The sequence below is a fragment of the Panthera pardus genome, unplaced genomic scaffold (assembly GCF_024362965.1).
Source record: "Panthera pardus isolate Hobbes unplaced genomic scaffold, ASM2436296v1 HiC_scaffold_22, whole genome shotgun sequence".
Lineage (NCBI taxonomy): Eukaryota > Metazoa > Chordata > Mammalia > Carnivora > Felidae > Panthera > Panthera pardus.
Window position 1 is genome coordinate 86,973,057 of NW_026526788.1, and position 16,458 is coordinate 86,989,514.

At 48.2% G+C, this 16,458-nt stretch overlaps 1 pseudogene; it reads right to left on the reverse strand.

Moving 5' to 3' along the window:
• Window positions 1-3,573: 3,573 nt before the first annotated feature.
• On the reverse strand, window positions 3,574-4,473 carry LOC109256680 (olfactory receptor 13A1-like; annotated as a pseudogene).
• Between the last annotated feature and the right edge of the window lie 11,985 nt (window positions 4,474-16,458).

Here is a 16,458-nt window from a genome sequence, read left to right on the forward strand (position 1 = left end):
AGGGCTGTGCCTGTTTTTGTAGTTTTTCTGGCAGGAAACTAATGGGTTGCTGATCTGTTTGCTGCTTTTGAGGTTACATGTAAGTGCCCTGGGGTTGTCTAGAGTAGTCTTTATTCTGCAGCTAAGTTGGCCTCGCATCTGACGTACAGCCCTTCTGCATCCTCCACGGAGTATGTGAAGTCTCCATGAATCATGACGATGGGCAAACACCTGTCACAGAGGAGGAACAATGAGTGTAGATTACATCAATGATGAAATAAAATTTCACTTTCAGATTGGAAATTTTGGTGAAGAGAAGGGGAAATTAATACATGTGTACATTGTTTGTATTTTGTGAACAAATAAAATTTGTCAGTGTTCATAAATATCCCTTCCAAGATTCATCCCCCTTCCCAGACTGTGTTCTGCATAAATACCCAGTGCTCAAATATTTATGAAAATACCAAGTGTAGCATTTTTATAACAAAAATGAAGTAATCAAATTTCCATCAATAAATGCCTGGCTAGGGGTGCCTGGGTGGCTCGGCCGGTTAAGCCTCTGACTCTCGGTTATGGCTCAGGTCATGATCTCACAGTCTGTGAGATCAAGCCCCATGTTGGGCTCTGTGCTGACAGCATAGAACCTGCTTAGAATTCACTCTCTCTCTCTGCCCCTCCCCTGCTTGTGCTCTCTCGCTCGCTTGCTCTCTCAAAATAACATTAAGAAAATTGGGAGATGAATTCTAAGTGACTAAAGTGGCCCGGAGGGCCCCGTTGAAACCGTTTTGATCCTGCCGAGTCACAAGCTGCCAGTGCTGTGTAACATTCTGTAGCCGGTTCGTTTATCTTTTGGAGTCAGGCAAGATGAGAATGATAGAAATGCAGATGGCTGGATGGTGGTTGGAAACATTCCTGTGATTTCTATTTTGATAGAATTTGGAAGAAATCTTTTCCCTGTAATACTATCTTCAGAGCTCAAATACTGCGTTACCATCCGAAGCAGTGTGTGATCCTCTACAGCCTTCCCACAGCGTGACCATGCTGCCAGTGGTACATCAGGACCTGGTCACAGAGGGACTCATGTGCCGTGTGGTGACCCTTCCACAGCAGTGAAACATAACCTTCATGGAGCCTCTGGGAGCTGCCTGTGGCTGGGCCTTGCAGTGGGGAGATGACCCATGGCCTGCAGGCCATTGAGAGGGGTGTTCTGGGGGACACGATACACTTGCCAACCAGCTGAGCTGCCTACACTTACTAAGAAGGGTACTTCTGAAACCTCACATTATGATACTGGCAACTTCTCTTTAAACAAACAGTATATGAGTATTTCTGCTGAGTGAAAATTAAAAATTATCTGCTAAATGGAGGAATTTAGTTGAGGGGGTCCTCAGCCTTCTCTGGGTTGAGGGAGAGTATCAGATCCATGACAATACAGGAAAGTCATGCTTTTACCCTGGATCAGGAGTACTCACACCTTGGTTTACATGGGCATCACCCAGGGAGCCTGTTAAAATGCAGACTCTGATTCATTAGGTTTTAATGAGCTTTCCAAGTGATTCCTTTTTTAGTAGTAAAAATTAACAGTAAAATTAAAACTATTTTTAATCATGTGAAATTTCAAATGTATACGTGTAACAAGATGCTGACTTCTTGCCACATTTGCTTTATATCTCTGTGTAAGAAAACATCACAGAGCAACTCAAGTTTCCCATTTAATCTCTCTCCCTCCTTGCACACCAGATGTGACTGCTATTCTGAAGACTGAACATCATTTCATATGTTTTTGCATATATTTATTTTAGTAAACAATACGATGTATTATTTCAATATTTTTACAAATACGGCAATGCTTGCCACCTGTCTGCCGTCACTTTCTACTTGCTTTCCTTACTTGACATTATGCTTCTGCTGTGTGTCCCTGTGGAAAAGGCACATCCAACATGACAGTCCACGTGTGATGTGTGCCCACATTAATATGTATGGATTTGGGATGATAATAAATGTGTGATGAATCCATGGCTTGCTAATTTATCTTCCCATGGGCGGGTGGTTAGGTAGTTTCCACTTTTTTGCTCCTGCACAAAGTGATGGAATAAACAACTGTGACCCTGTGTTGTACACACAGAAGTGAAATTGTTGTATAGTAGATATGTGCATCTTCACCTTGAATAGATGTGCAAAGTAAGACAGTCCTGTGGATCATGTGTCATTTAGTTATCACCTATTGTGTTCCAGGTCCTGTTTTCTTGCTGAGGATACAATGGTGAGCACAAACTATAGCCCCTCTCTTAATGAAACCCAGTATGAGAAATATTAAGTAATCAACTGAATGAGTAGCTCTAAGGGAAATAAGAAGGCACTAGGAGGGCAGACGGTGGAGGGAGCTGACTCAGTCTGGTTAGGGGGAAATCACTTAGGATTTAACATGCAGCTGGGATGTGAAAAGAGCATGAGCTAACCAGGCAAATAGCATTCCGTGCAGGAATAATGTGTCCACAAGACTCAAGGAGGCATGTTGCCTTGGGTCATGAGGTTCTTGTCCTATCCTTGGACCAGAGATTCTAGGGCCATCATTAGATGGGAAGGGGGATGTCTTAGGGTTCTCTGGAGAAACAGAACCAGTGGGAGATATACATACTTCTGGGCTTATGATGATTTATACACACACGCACACATATACATAATATGCACATACACACATGTGTATAACATAGTATAACTAATATATGTGTAATTACATGAACGGCATTATACAATATAGCGTACAATACACATATACATACGTATGGAGGCTCATTATTGAATTGGCTCATGCAGTTATGGAAGTCCCCACTACCAGCCATCTGTAAACTGGAGACCTAGAAGAACTGATGGACTAATTCAGTCCAAGTCTGAAGGCCTGTAAGTTGGGGGGCAACATGTAAGTCTGATTCTGGGTCTGAAAGCCAAAGAAGCAAGTATACTCTTCCTTCCCTTTTTTGTTCTATTCTGGCCCTCAATGGACTGAATGATGCCCATCCCTGCTGGTGAGGACAGTCTTCTTTATCCAGTTTTCCCGTTCAAATGTTCATCTCTTCCAGAGACACCCTCACAAGCACACCCAGAAATAATGTTTGACCAGCTGTCTGGTGTGCTGCGGCCCAGTCAGGTTGGCACACAAAAGCACCTATTGTAGGAGAGACATCCTCGGCGGTTCAGGACCGAGACCCACGTGGCCTAAGCAGAACTCTGGGCAGCTATACAGGGGCACTTTTAATGGAACTGAGCCAGCTCCCACCTCCTGAAGGTCAATAAGACATAGGCAGAGACTCTGGGTTGGTGAGCAATCCCAGGGATCTCAGAAGGAACCAATGCATCTGTTATGTGTTAATGTGTGTCATATTCCGGGAATTGCAAACTTTCAGTAACAGGCGGCCGAAAGCCACATCTCACTGGGATGCTGTGGAGAATCCACAGAGGAATATTTCCTCAACAAAACTGTTTTGAAGGTGTCAATGGCAACTCACATAGAAAGAGGGTATTTATAACAAGTAGGACACATAAGAGTCAGGGGTCAGAGAGCAACAAAGAACGCGAACTTTAGAAACTGCCCATTTACAGATTTTTGGCCATGTGCATCAAGATCTTCCTGAGAGCTGCCTTGATATCCTTGTTCCTCAGGCTGTAGATGAGAGGGTTCAAGGTGGGGCTCACAGTGGAGTAAAGCACAGCCACCACCTTGCCCGTCCCTGGGGAGTGGCTGGAGCCAGGGCTCAGGTAGGTGTAGATGATGGTGAAGTAGTACAAGGTGGCTGCAATGAAATGGGAGGAACAGGTGGAGAAGGCCCGCTGCTTCCCCTCGGCTGTTCGAACCCTCAGGATGGTGGACGTGATGAACCCGTAGGACACCATGGTGAGCAGGAAGTTCAACATGGCAAAGAAGACGTCAGCTATAATTGCCATGATGTTGTTCACATATGTGGAGGAGCAGGAGAGCAGCAGCAGAGGAGGGATCCCACAGAAGACGTGGCCAATCACGTTGGGCCCATGGAAGGTCCGCCGTGACATCAGGCAGGCATTGACTCCAGCGCCAAGCATGCTGATGCCCACACAACTCCAGCCCGCGCTGCACACACCCTGGGGCTCATCATGGAGCCGTAGTGCAGTGGCTGGCAGATGGCCACGGCAGTGAAGAGCAGCACCTCCCCTGCCACCGCCCACGACCACGCAGGGCCATGCAGCCCCAGTAGGAGATGCTCCTCTTCTCCGCCACCAGGATCCCTTGGGCACCATGATGCATGTGCAGACAAGATCCAGCACAGACAGGTTGGCCAGGAAGAAGTACATGGGGGTGTGGAGCCTGGAGCTGAGGGTGACGGCCACCACGAGGAGGGAGTTGCCACAGAGTGCCACGGCGTAGAGGCAGAGGAAGAGAATGAAGAGGAGAGCCTGGAACGGCAGCACTTCTGAGAAGCCCTGCAGCGGGAATTGTGTCACCAGCATCTGATTACTCATGGGCTTTGGTCTGTCCAGACTCTTTCTGGTCAAGATACCTTCATATGTCAGACTCTCCCGGAATTTACCAAATTTCTTATTTCATTAGACTCAGGCATCACCAGCTAACAAGCTCCTCTCAGGGAAACGGGTAGGAGCACTTACCCTTCCACCTCCTGCACTCAGGACTACCTCCCACCCCCCACGGCCCTACACTCAGGACTACCTCCCCGCCCCCCACACCCCTGTGCTCAGGACTACCCACGCCCCTGCCTGGTGCAGTGGTCTCCCACAGTGATTGTCTGACCTCACCCTGTCCCTGCTAGAGCCCTTCAGGAGCATGATATCCAGCATCCACAGTGGGCCTTAAAGTGTCCCCATGTCCCATCCTGGCCAGGGAGTGTCCAGCCTCACCCCTGCTCTTCTCCCCTCTCCCTCAAAGTGTCCTATCCTGCTCCCTCTGCCTGGTCCCCCAACCTCTGCACATCCCCTGATGAGCTGCCCCAGATGGGAGCTTCCACCTAAGTGAACGTCAGACCCCAACATGGAGCCTGGGCTCTGCTTAGGGGACAGGGGCTGCTGCCGGGGGAAGCAGGAGCCCAGGTTCAGGGCAGGGCGGTCTGCAGTCAGGTGGGAGAGTAAGTCACCAATGGGGACAGACACGAGGTCCAGGCTGGTGGGCAGAGTCAAGACCAGAAGAGGAAGGCCAGTGGTGGTTCAGGCAGTCCTGGAAGCAAGGAGGAGGTCCCAGGCTGAGGGTTCCAGGGCAGACACACAAAGAAGGAGCAGATCAAGGGGTTTCCCAGAGCACAGTGTTGCTGATTCTGCCCCTATGACTGCCCAGTCCTGGGAATGATACACCCAAGGCCAGGTCAAGGCAGCATCAACTGATTCTGTAGGGGTGACCTTGTCCGTAGCCCTTGTCCATGCTGATTCCGTGCTGGCCCTTTGGAACTTAGCACAACTGCAGATGTATTTCATATTCCCTAATCATATTTGTTGTATGAAAACAGACACAAGAGATATTTCAAGGATGAGCCTGTAAATGACAAGTGCATGAATGTCAGGCTCATGGAGAAGGCTGGACATTTCAGAAAGACACAGTTGCTCCAGTGGATGGAGTTACACAGCGTCCTGTTAACTGGGCCCAGTATCAGGACCACACCCCCCACAAGCATACTTCACACGTGCAGACACAGGGGCCCTTTTCAGACAGGCAATCCTATTGCAGATCAGATGACAGTATTACCTACTGCTGAGTGGGAGAGTCTCTTTCTTCCATCCCAAGCCCAGATCTGCCTGAACGGAAGGACACTGTGAACCAGAGACAACCCAGCCTTGTGTGGTCTGCCAATTAAGTCTGTCAGTAAAGCACTTCTTAAAGGGTTTCCTATGACAAACGGGTGACATGTTGTATTGTCACTGTTCTAATGATGACTTTGTCCAGCAAAGGTACAAACCTTCCCCAAGTTCACAGGGGCAACCCAGTCTTAAGAAAAATATTTCTGCTTAAAATATCAGGTGTGAATGGGTCCCAGCATCCTCATTTTTACAACCCAAGGGATTTTCATGTTGGAAAGACCAGCAAGCATGGGGTAGCCACTCTATCTTCTGAAGGAAGATACTGCTCCTGCTCTGTGCAGTAATGTGGTGTTAATAGGGACATTCTTGAAAGTGTCATTAAATACATCATTCTGGCAACTGGACCTGAAGTCAGACCCTTTCAGGCTTTTCCCATTGCAGAAAAGAGAAAAGTGCACAGAATGAGCTATTTCTGATCTGCTGCCCTTGGGTTGGGCTGTGCTGTGAACATGAGGGGCCCAAGAAGAGCAGAGGCCGAAGTCTGAGGGTCAGAGGAGAGCAGTGGGAACATAGAAGCACCGTAGGGCAAACCCTCCGCTCTTGTGAAGACGCAGAAAACTCCCACCCTGCTCTCCTTTCCGGCCACAGAAGAACTGAGCCTGGACAGTGTGTGGTCAGTTGTTGGTTTATGAAATTGCAACTTATCATAACAACATATGCCCTCAAAAAGCAGAAGCCAGTTGCTTTCAAACTCTCCCTAATGTCCAGGACAGACTTGCACACGACACCCTCCCAGGGCACAGCCAGGGTACGTGGCCCAGACAGACAGAAATGGCAGAACTTAAGGGCACTGGGCTCTGGGGGGCAGCAGGCCACCACGGACGTGACCACACGCAAACCCAGGACTGACGGTGCGTCAGCCAGTGGGAGATGGGAGCAACCGGGGGCCTGTCTCACTTCCTTGGGGTCAGGAGAGGTGACAAGTGTGGCAGCACCCACCTCAGAAGAGAGCCGTGCTGTCTTCTGCCTTCCTGGCAGATATTTGGAGGCGTCTGCTGGTGGTCCAGAGAGGACGGGGCACATCTCTGCCCTTGCACCTGCCCTGAGCTGCAGAACTCATGTATGTGGACCTCAGCCACAGAGTCCTAGCCCCTACTCCCTTCCCTGCCCTGCTCTCTCTGTGAACACTGAAGCTGATTAAACCCCTTAAAATTCAAAACTGCTCAATAACTTACGACCTAGAAAATAAAAACTTTCATGATCTAAGTCATTGTATTCCACTAATTTTGTAAAGTGAATCTCTCCAACTATAGCAAGAAATTCACAATCAAGAATAAATACACAGTACCACTTAAACAATTTTTTGGCAGATTGAAGCTTCTTCTCAAGTCCTGGAAACATTGCAGATGGTCCTTAAACTGCCGAGGGAGTCCCCTTGGGACTGACTCAGAAGAAACAAACCACATCCCCTTGTGCAGGCACTGTCTGGGTCCTCCTGTGCTCAGGATGGGGGACAGTAGCCGGAGCCGAGGGTGGCCTGGTTTTAAAGAGCCAGGCTGCTGTGTGACGCAGCGAGTGAGGGACTCGTAAACCTACTGGGACTCAGCTCCAGATCCTGTCACTTAGAGGTACTCAGAAGTCCTGGGGGCCTCTGAACCTGAGGGCGGTGGCTGCAGCACAGAGCGGGTAGCATTATGGACAGAGACAAGAGGTGTTGACATTAGCTGTCCCTCCTCGAGGTTCAGCAGACAAGAACTTACTTCCTTACGGGGCTGTGGTGGGGAATGTCTGCCAGACAACGAAATGCCAAGTGCACACTCCGAGTGCTGGTTCCTTGTGGAAACACAGCACTGGAAGTCTCCTTGGAGGTGATGGTGCTGACCCTCATGTACAGAGGAGAAAGCAAGTGCAGCGAGGGGGGGATCGCCCCACATCATGGGCCTGTGGATGGCAGAGCAGAGCTGGACGTGGCCCCACGCACAGCCTCCAGGCTGGGAGTGTTGTCCCACAAGTGATTCTGGGCCTCCAGCTTGGAGCCTGCTTCGGATTCTGGGTCTCCTTCTCTCTCTGCCCTTCCCCGCTGGTGCTCTGTCTCTCTTTCCCAAAAATAAATAAACATTAAAAAAATTAAAACAAAAACAGAACAAAGAATTTGCAAATAAAGGTTGTATCTATTCAAGGGTATGTGACTTAATATTCTCCCACAGCATTTCTACATTTCCTTATTGTGGTAAAATACCCATAACATAAAGTTTACTATTTTAACCATTTTACATTTTTTCTAAAGTAGGATTCTTCCCCAGCACAGATCCTGGTGTGGGGCTTGAACTCAAGACCGTGAGATCAAGACCTGAGCTGAGATCTAGAGTCAGATGCTTAACCAACTGAGCCACCCACATGTCCTTATTTTAACCATTTTATTTTGTTTTTATTTTGTAAAAAGTTTTTTAATGTTTATTTATTTTTGAGAGAGACAGAGCGCAAGCGGAGGAGGGCAGAGAAAGGGACACACAGAATCTGAAGCAGGCCCCAGGCTCCGAGCTGTCAGCACAGAGCCTGACATGGGCTTGAACCCACAAACTGAGAGATGGTGACCTGGGCTGAAGTCGGACGCTTAACCGACTGAGTCACCCAGGTGCCCCTTAACCATTTAAAGTGAACAACTCAGCGGCACCGAGGACGTTCTTGACATCATGTGACCGTTACCACTGTCTAGGTGCAGAACTTTCTTGGCGCCCAAACGGAGATGCTGTAGCTCTCAAGTGGTCACTCCGCATCCGCGCTGTCGGCCCCGGCAACCGCGTCTGCGGCCCGGCACGTGGTGTTGCCTGTGGTGGACGTTCCCTGTCCTCACTGTAGCCTGAACCACAGCAACAACGAGGCATGCCTTGAAGACCACCGTTTGGGTCATGGCCAAGCTATGGCGCCTCTCACCAGGGCAGCGCGTCAGGTAGGATGAAGGTCTCCGAGTCACCGTCTTCCAGACACTGAAAATGGCAAGTTATAGAACAAGAAGCATATCTTGCTGCTAACAAGAAAATTATGAGGCAGGGGCTATAATTCTCTGTATAAACACAGGCACGCGAATACACAGGCAGCAGTTTCTATGGACACACGACACACGACAGTGGTGCTGGGGGTGGTCGAGGGCCTTCAGCTCTGGCTATTGATGTTTGGGTTTCCAGGGGGAATGTGTTCCCCTGTGAGTGTGTCATTATAGTGAATTAAATTGAGAGAAAAGAGGAAAAGTGGAAGAGAGGGAACAGTGGACGGAGGGAAAGGCCAGAAGGGAGGCCCACAGAGGCATTCTCTCTGGAGCGGGGTGTGGGGTGCTGTGTTTGAGTTTAATTGTTTTCAACACCACAAGTGGGCTCCTGAATCCCCATCACTCTCCACCCCACCCACCTCCCCTCTGGTGACCAGCAGTGTGTTCCTTGTAGTTGAGTCTGTTTCTTGGTTTGTCTCTCTGTCTCTTTTTCCCTTTGCCCATTTGTTTTCTTTCTTAAATTCCACACACAAGTGAAGTCATAGGGTATTTGTCTTTCTCTGACTGACTTGCTTTGCTTAGCACAGCACTCTCCAGTTCCATCTGCGTTGTTGCAAATGGCAAGATTTTATTCTTTTTCATGGCTGAGTAATATTCCACGTGCCTGCACCCTCTTCAGCATGAGGTGTTTGGCAGGGGTTGTCCCACTGGGAGATGAGCTGGACGCTGGTGATTCTGGGCCAGTCCCAGGGTTGCAAAGCCCAGAGGCCAGTTCAGGGTGAAGCCACTCCTTTGGCAGGGAAGTCTTGCTCGGTAAGCAGTGTTTGGATTTTAGAGAAAATTCTCCAAGCTAATCAAGTTGTTCTTCTCGTGTTGCCGATTCTCAAGCAAGTGTATGGGGTGGGCGCTAAACCCACCCCAGTGTGGGGCTCAGTGCTCCGGGGGGCTGCCATCCGCCACCCTGGGGCCTTGCTACTGTCCCACCTTCTCTCCTGCCACCGCCCTCACGCCGAGCCCCAGGGACATGTCCACCCAGAATCATGGTGGTCTGTTTGCCAATGGACGGTGTCTCCAACCCCGACTAGGCACAAACCCCACAGACAAAACGGCCATGTTGTCCTGCCTGCTGGGTGGACACAGGATTGTGGCTCTCTTGGAGATAGAGGCACATGGAGGTCCAGTCCAGAAGAGGCCAGCAGAGCTCAGCCGGGGGAGTGGAGGTTAGGGTACAGGTGACCTGGTCAGAGTGGGGACAACATCTGTTACTGTGGATGTGGACACGGCAGTCACCACGTATGAGACGTAAGCACCTGCCTTGCAGAGACTCTGGCCACTGGCCTGCCTGGTGCCCAGGGGTCCTCACACACTAGCTGACCTCGGTGAAGACACTTGGCAGCAGACGAGCAACCTGCCGGATCTAATGGGCGTCGTAGCCAACAGATTGTGGAACATCGTGTGTCTTCAGCTAAAGTGCAACTTGGTTCCAGTGCTGCCAATGGAACCAGTGACACATTGAGGGGCCTGGCAAGGTTCCTGGGCACACAGCTAACGGAGCTCCCTTCCTCCTGCCTCCCTCTTTCCATCCACGGGGAGCTAAGGGCCTGAGCAAGGAGCTCAGGGCCTCACGAGAGGGATGAGAATGCAGCAAGGGCATGGCGGCCTGTGGCTTTGCAGAAGACCCTCCCGAGGCCAGCGTGGGAAGTAGATCGAGGCCGGGCTGTAGGGAAGGCAACAAGTGAACAGTTTTGTAGGAATCAAGGAAGAAATTGTAGAGGCAGTGGAGCTGGGCCACGTCTCGAGACGTTTGAGGAGGTTGGCAGGTGCCCCCGGGTGTGGTGGGAGAGGAGGAGCCAGGACGGCTGTGCAGTTGGCACACGGGTCCTTGAGAAGCGAACAGAGAAGCGCTGTCCTCATCACCCCCTCCACTGCGGTCTGGGGAGACTGCACAGCAGTGGGGGCTTTCTGCCTTCATGCCAGAGACAAAACAGACGCCGGGGAGCTTGACGAGAGTGGACAGGAGGGAGAAACCATGGCAAGTGACTTAGCGGATGGGTGCCTGAAGTTTTTCATTCATAGAGTGTGGATAAACTTACCTCGAAGAGCTGTTATAAAGATTAATTTGGAGACCCAGTGGAGGCTTGCCACCGGTTCTGACTCAGTGTTTGAGAAGTGGTGGGCACATGGTTTGGGAGGTGAGAGTGTAGAGTGGTAAGAGCACAAGCTTTGGGGAGACAGAGGGCGTGCCCAGTCCCCACTGCATTTCAACCCAGGCTTCCTGCAGCCACCACTCTGCTGGGATGTACACACAGGGGCTTAGGGGCCCACTCAGCCTACCCCTTGTGCTGGGCCCTGCCCACCAGGTGTCTGGCAGAGTTGCTCACCCTCTGACCTCGGCTTCTCCACCGTCCTGGCCTGGGCCCTGCTCTGCATTGGGTGTCCCCCCTCCCACCCCTCAGAGGCCTCCTCCTCTGCTCTGCCCTCTCTCCCACGTAGTGAACTTTCCCTCCTGGCTGCCTCCTTCCCTCACTGGTCACATATTAAATCAAAGAAGCAAAAAGGCAGAACAATCTTGCCTGCAAGTCACGTCCCCTCACAGCTCAAGGTTTGAAGGGTCATCTTGAGCGAACATTCACTCTCTGCAGACGTCCTTCACCTTGTTCTCGCATGCCCTTGGCTGCACGGAAGTGTCTCCTGGAAGGTCCTCCGACTCTTCCCCATCTACTCTTGTCCCCTGTCTCCTGTCACTGTGCTCTGGCTGGCTGGTCTCAGACACACGCAGCTCACTCCCAGCTGGCCCTCTTGCAGTCTCCTGTCACATGCCCTGCTTCTGTGAGTGCCCCTCATCCCAACTGCCTCCTTGAAGCCTACCCTTCTTGCTTTGCCAAGAATATGTTATTCTGGCCCTTTGCTTTCTTTTTTTTTTTTTTTAAATTTTAATGTTATTTATTTTTGAGAGACAGAGAGAGAGAGAGAGAGAGCAGGGGAGGGGCAGAGAGAGAGGGAGACACAGAATCCGAAGCAGGCTCCAGGCTCCGAGCTGTCAGCACAGAGCCTGAGGCGGGGCTCGAACCCACGAACCGTGAGATCATGACCAGAGCCAAAGTCGGACGCCTAACCGACTGAGCCCCCCAGGTGCCCCAGGCCACTTGCCTCTGACATCGCACTTCCCCACCCATAGCCCTACATGAGAGGTTAGAGTCCCTGACGGGTGCCCCTGGAATCTAGGTATTTTATATCAAACACTTACAGAGCTTCAAGGACATCACTTTTCTTGTTTTTTATTTTTGTTTTTGTTTTTGTTTGTGTAAAGGCAGCCCCCTGCCCTGGACAGTAAAATCCCTGAGGTGGGGGCTCTGCACAGAGTGTCTAATCATCCTCCTTCAGAGTGTGGTGCTGATCAGACAGCAGTGCACGTCTGAGGTCAGTGGTGGTGGGGCCGTGAATGGAAGATGAGTACCATCTGGTAAAGGACCTGAAGACACAATATGTACTCATACAAGCTCAAGGGAAGTTGGGGAAATATGGGTTATCTCGTAGAAGCATGATGTTTGACGTGGGGAGGAACACGCGATTGCTGGTGCTGTTGTTGAGTTTGCTCTGACGCTCCTGATGGAAAACACCCTGCTCAGCTTCTCGGCCTGTAAACCACGTTGCCCCCAAATGCTCTGACCCTCCCATCATCAGTGAGTGACCTCACTGCCCCCAGGGCCTCCCCCTCCCCCTCCTAGGTGAAGTTCACTGGCTTGAAGATGGCATTTTTAGGTTGAATTTCTACATTATTGCTGTTTTATTGCTGTTTTTTTAAATCTCATTTAATATATTTTATTGAAGACTAGAAAGGCTAAGACACCACAGTTGTACCTGATTTTCTCAGAGGAACACACACTTCACGTGTCACTGAGCCACAAGCATGCTCACGTGCTCCTGGGTGACCCTCTTAACGGAGGCCCCACCAGGTCCAGCTGCTAGTTCCCTCACACTCAATCCTGGCCCCTCAGAATGGGGCCTGATGCTGTCTGGAGACTCAGTGCATGCTAGGGGAATTGACTGTATGGGATGGAAATTGAAAACCGAGGTGCATAGAAATGGAATGCCATGGACACCAAAGCCAGACAGGAGCCGGAGACTTTTATGGCCTATACCCTTGGCAGAGACTCACTAAGAGACTGAGACCTGATCGTAGGACTGCAGAAGGCTTTTCCTGCCTCCGCATCATGACCACATTCTTAAGACCTACTTACACTAGTCCCTTCACCCGTTCTATCATAGCTGCCTCTGAAAAAGGGATTACTGGAATATCAAAAGACAAAAAGTACAAATTGAAGACACAGAACAAACATCAGAACCAGACATGACGGGGATGTTGGAATGATCAGACCAAGAATTTAAAACAATTCTAATTAATAGGTGGGCAATGTAAGCAGAGAGGTAGAATCCCAAGAAAGAACAAAAGTGAAATTCTAGATATACAAATCACTGTAACAGAAATGAAGAATGTCTTTTATGGGCACACTAGTAGACTGGACATGGTGGAAAAAACAATATCTGAGCTACAGGATAAATCAGTGGAATTTTCAACAATCGCAAAGCAGAGAGGAAAAAGATTGAAACAAAAAAGCAGACTATCCTCAGGCTGTGGGGCAAGTGCAGAAGGTGAAACACACATGTAATGGTAAGAATAGAAGGAGAAAAAGGAGAGAGAGGAAGGGAGAAAATCTTTGAAGCAACCATGACATAGGAAATAGCTACTTTAGAGTAATTGTCTGATAAATCCAACATCTGGGTCATCACAAGGTCTAATTGTATCAACTGTGTTTTTGTCTGTCTTTGGTCACACGCCTTCTTTATTGTATGTGTAATATTGGACTACTAGACCTTGTAAATGAAACTTCACAAAGACTCCGATTATGTTACCTTCATGTGAAGACTGATGACTTTTTCTTCTAGTGGAGTTAAATTACTGGGGGATCTTATGGAGGCTTAGTTTTGTTTGTTAGAGGTTACTTTTTATTTTGTCAGGATAGTTCTGTTTTGGTTTTGACCTCAGTTTTTCCCTCATTATTTTAAATTTATTTTTTCTGGATTTATTGAGATATAATTGACATAAAACATTTATAAGTTAAGGTGTACAGCCTCTTGATTTTATACGTTTGTATATTGAAAAGTTTGTGTATTGTAAAATATTACCACCAGAGCATTAGCTAATACCTCCATCATGTCAAATAATTACCATTTCTTTTTTGTGGTAAGAACATTTAAGATCTACTCTCTTAGTAACATTCAAGTATGTAAATAGTATTATTAGCTATAATAACCATGATGTACATTAGATCCCCAGAACTTGTTAATCTTATAACTGGAAGTTTGTACCCTTTGACCAATATCTCTCCAATTTCCTACCCCACACCCTCTAGCCCCTGCTAATCCTCACCTTACAGTCTGTTTCTCTTGTTTTTTGTTTTTTGTTTTTTTTTTTTTTTTTTTAGATTCCACACATAAGAGATATCATACAGTATGTATCTTTCTCTGTCCACATACCTCAGTTGGCACAATGTCCTCAAGGTACATACAAGTTTTATAAATGGCAGATCTCCTTCTTTCTCATGGGTGAATAGTATTCTACTGTATATGAGCCATATATTTATCCATTCATCCACCAACAGATGCTTAGGTTGTTTCTGCATCTTGCCTATTATGAGCAATGTTGTGATGGACACGGGAGTGCAGGTGTCTCTACAAGATTCTGATTCAATCCCTTTGGATATGTACCCAGAAGTACAACTGTTGCATGATGAGGTAGTTGTATGTTAATTTTTGAGGAACCTCCGTGGTGTTTTCCACACTGGCTGCACCAGTTTGCATCCTCACCAATAGTGCAAGAGAGTTCCTTTTTCTCCACATTCCTGCTAACACATATTATCTCTTGTCTTTTTGATGTGAGCCATTCTGACAGGTGTGAGGTGACACATCATTATGGTTTTGATTTGTATTTGAGTGATCTTAGTCTTAAGGTAAACCTTTGGTCCTGTGACATAGTCTTTATTCCTTAGGTGTGGCCCTTCTTGGGTTTTAATGGAGATGTTGAGGTGTTTACCAAGCCCCTCTAATGTGGGAGGACTTGAATTTCAAACTCCATCTGTCCAATGATGAGAAGTAGCTCATGTATCAGCCACTAGAGCCTGCCAGATATTGTCTCCTTTCAGGGCCCCCTTTTCATGCACAGTTCAAGTATCAGCCAATGGCTGGAAGACCTTTCCCCACCCCCAGAAGCTCTTGACTTTTTCTGAGACATTTATCCTCAATTTCCATCTGCCTGGCAGCCACAATCTCTGTCCTCTGAGACCTTGGACCAACAGGTCTATGGCCCGGTGATGAGTCATAAGTGCTCTGAATTCATTAGCAGTTGAGCTTAGACGCAGGAGATATTTACAGTGACTCCATTCGTTCGAGGTTTATTCCTACCCAGATTTTCCTGGTTTAGGTCACTCTCAGGTGCTAGAAAGAGTTGTGACATTTAAAAAATATTTATTCAGGAGATTGTAATTGGTATCTATGTGAGGGCTACTGACAGTCTAGAAACAGCCCACTGTATCCTTTTTAATTCAAATTTTTCCAAAAATCCTTAAATATGCATACATTTTATTCTGAAGTAAGAAAAGAACAAAAGACTTGCTGATAATTTGAACACAGGGGCTTGAGAAGAGGGAGAAGGCCAACATTTCTAGCACATGTGTCTGAGGCACTGGTGAGCCTCTGAACCTGTGTATACACGCTGGTAACTAAAGTGAACACTTCCAATGTGAACTAATTTGGGAGAACCTGGAATGAGAAGGAAAGGATTACACAGTGTTTTTTAAACTGAAAGGAACAGTTTATAAAATAATAAGTATAAAGTTATTCTATATTTATTAAAGTCTGTGTATATGTGCAAACATAGGCAAACAAAAAATTGTTCACACCAGCCTTTGGATGAAATTAAAAGGCTTTGCTTTTTTACTTTCTCCTTTTAAATGTCTTTGTTTTCCAATTTTATTAGCATGAAATACACGTTTGGAAAGGTAAGAAACCCCATGGATCTTTTTCAGAGAATCCCTACCACACAGAGCAACAGAAAACCTAGGAGCAGATACGAGTTAAGGGTGTGAGTCATGCTGGGGGTCCCTGGGCCTGGGGTCCTCCGTGGTGGCTCCAGACCCTCCCCTCTGCAGAATGCCTCCCTCAACCCGAGGGTGGGAACTGGCGCCTCTCCTGCAGAGTTCTGGCCCCAGAGTTTATCCCTGGGAGCATTTCTGGCAACCGTCTCCCACTGTGGTCTGAGCAGCAAGGCAGGCTAAGCCACCTCTGTGGCTGCAGCCAGTCCCAACATGGCTGTGCTGACCAGCCACCCTCCTGTGTCCTGTGCAAAGCTTGGAGGCTCCAGGACTGTGTTGCAAACTCTGCCCCTGGCCACCATCCTGATAGCTCTGCCCAGGTTCCACAGGTTCTGTAAACCTCATAAATGTGAAGTTTATTTCCAATTAGGGAAAAATAAAGAGAATGGTCACTGTCCCCCTGACTAACCATGTCACAAACATGCTTCTGTGCAGCCTTTCCAAAACTACTTCTAATTGGTAGAAATCATCCCTGGATGATTGGTCCATTCTGTCAGCTGGTATTTACCGGGTTCCTGCCATGTGCCTGGTGCACAATGCTTGCAAGTGAATTGATTTAGACAAACA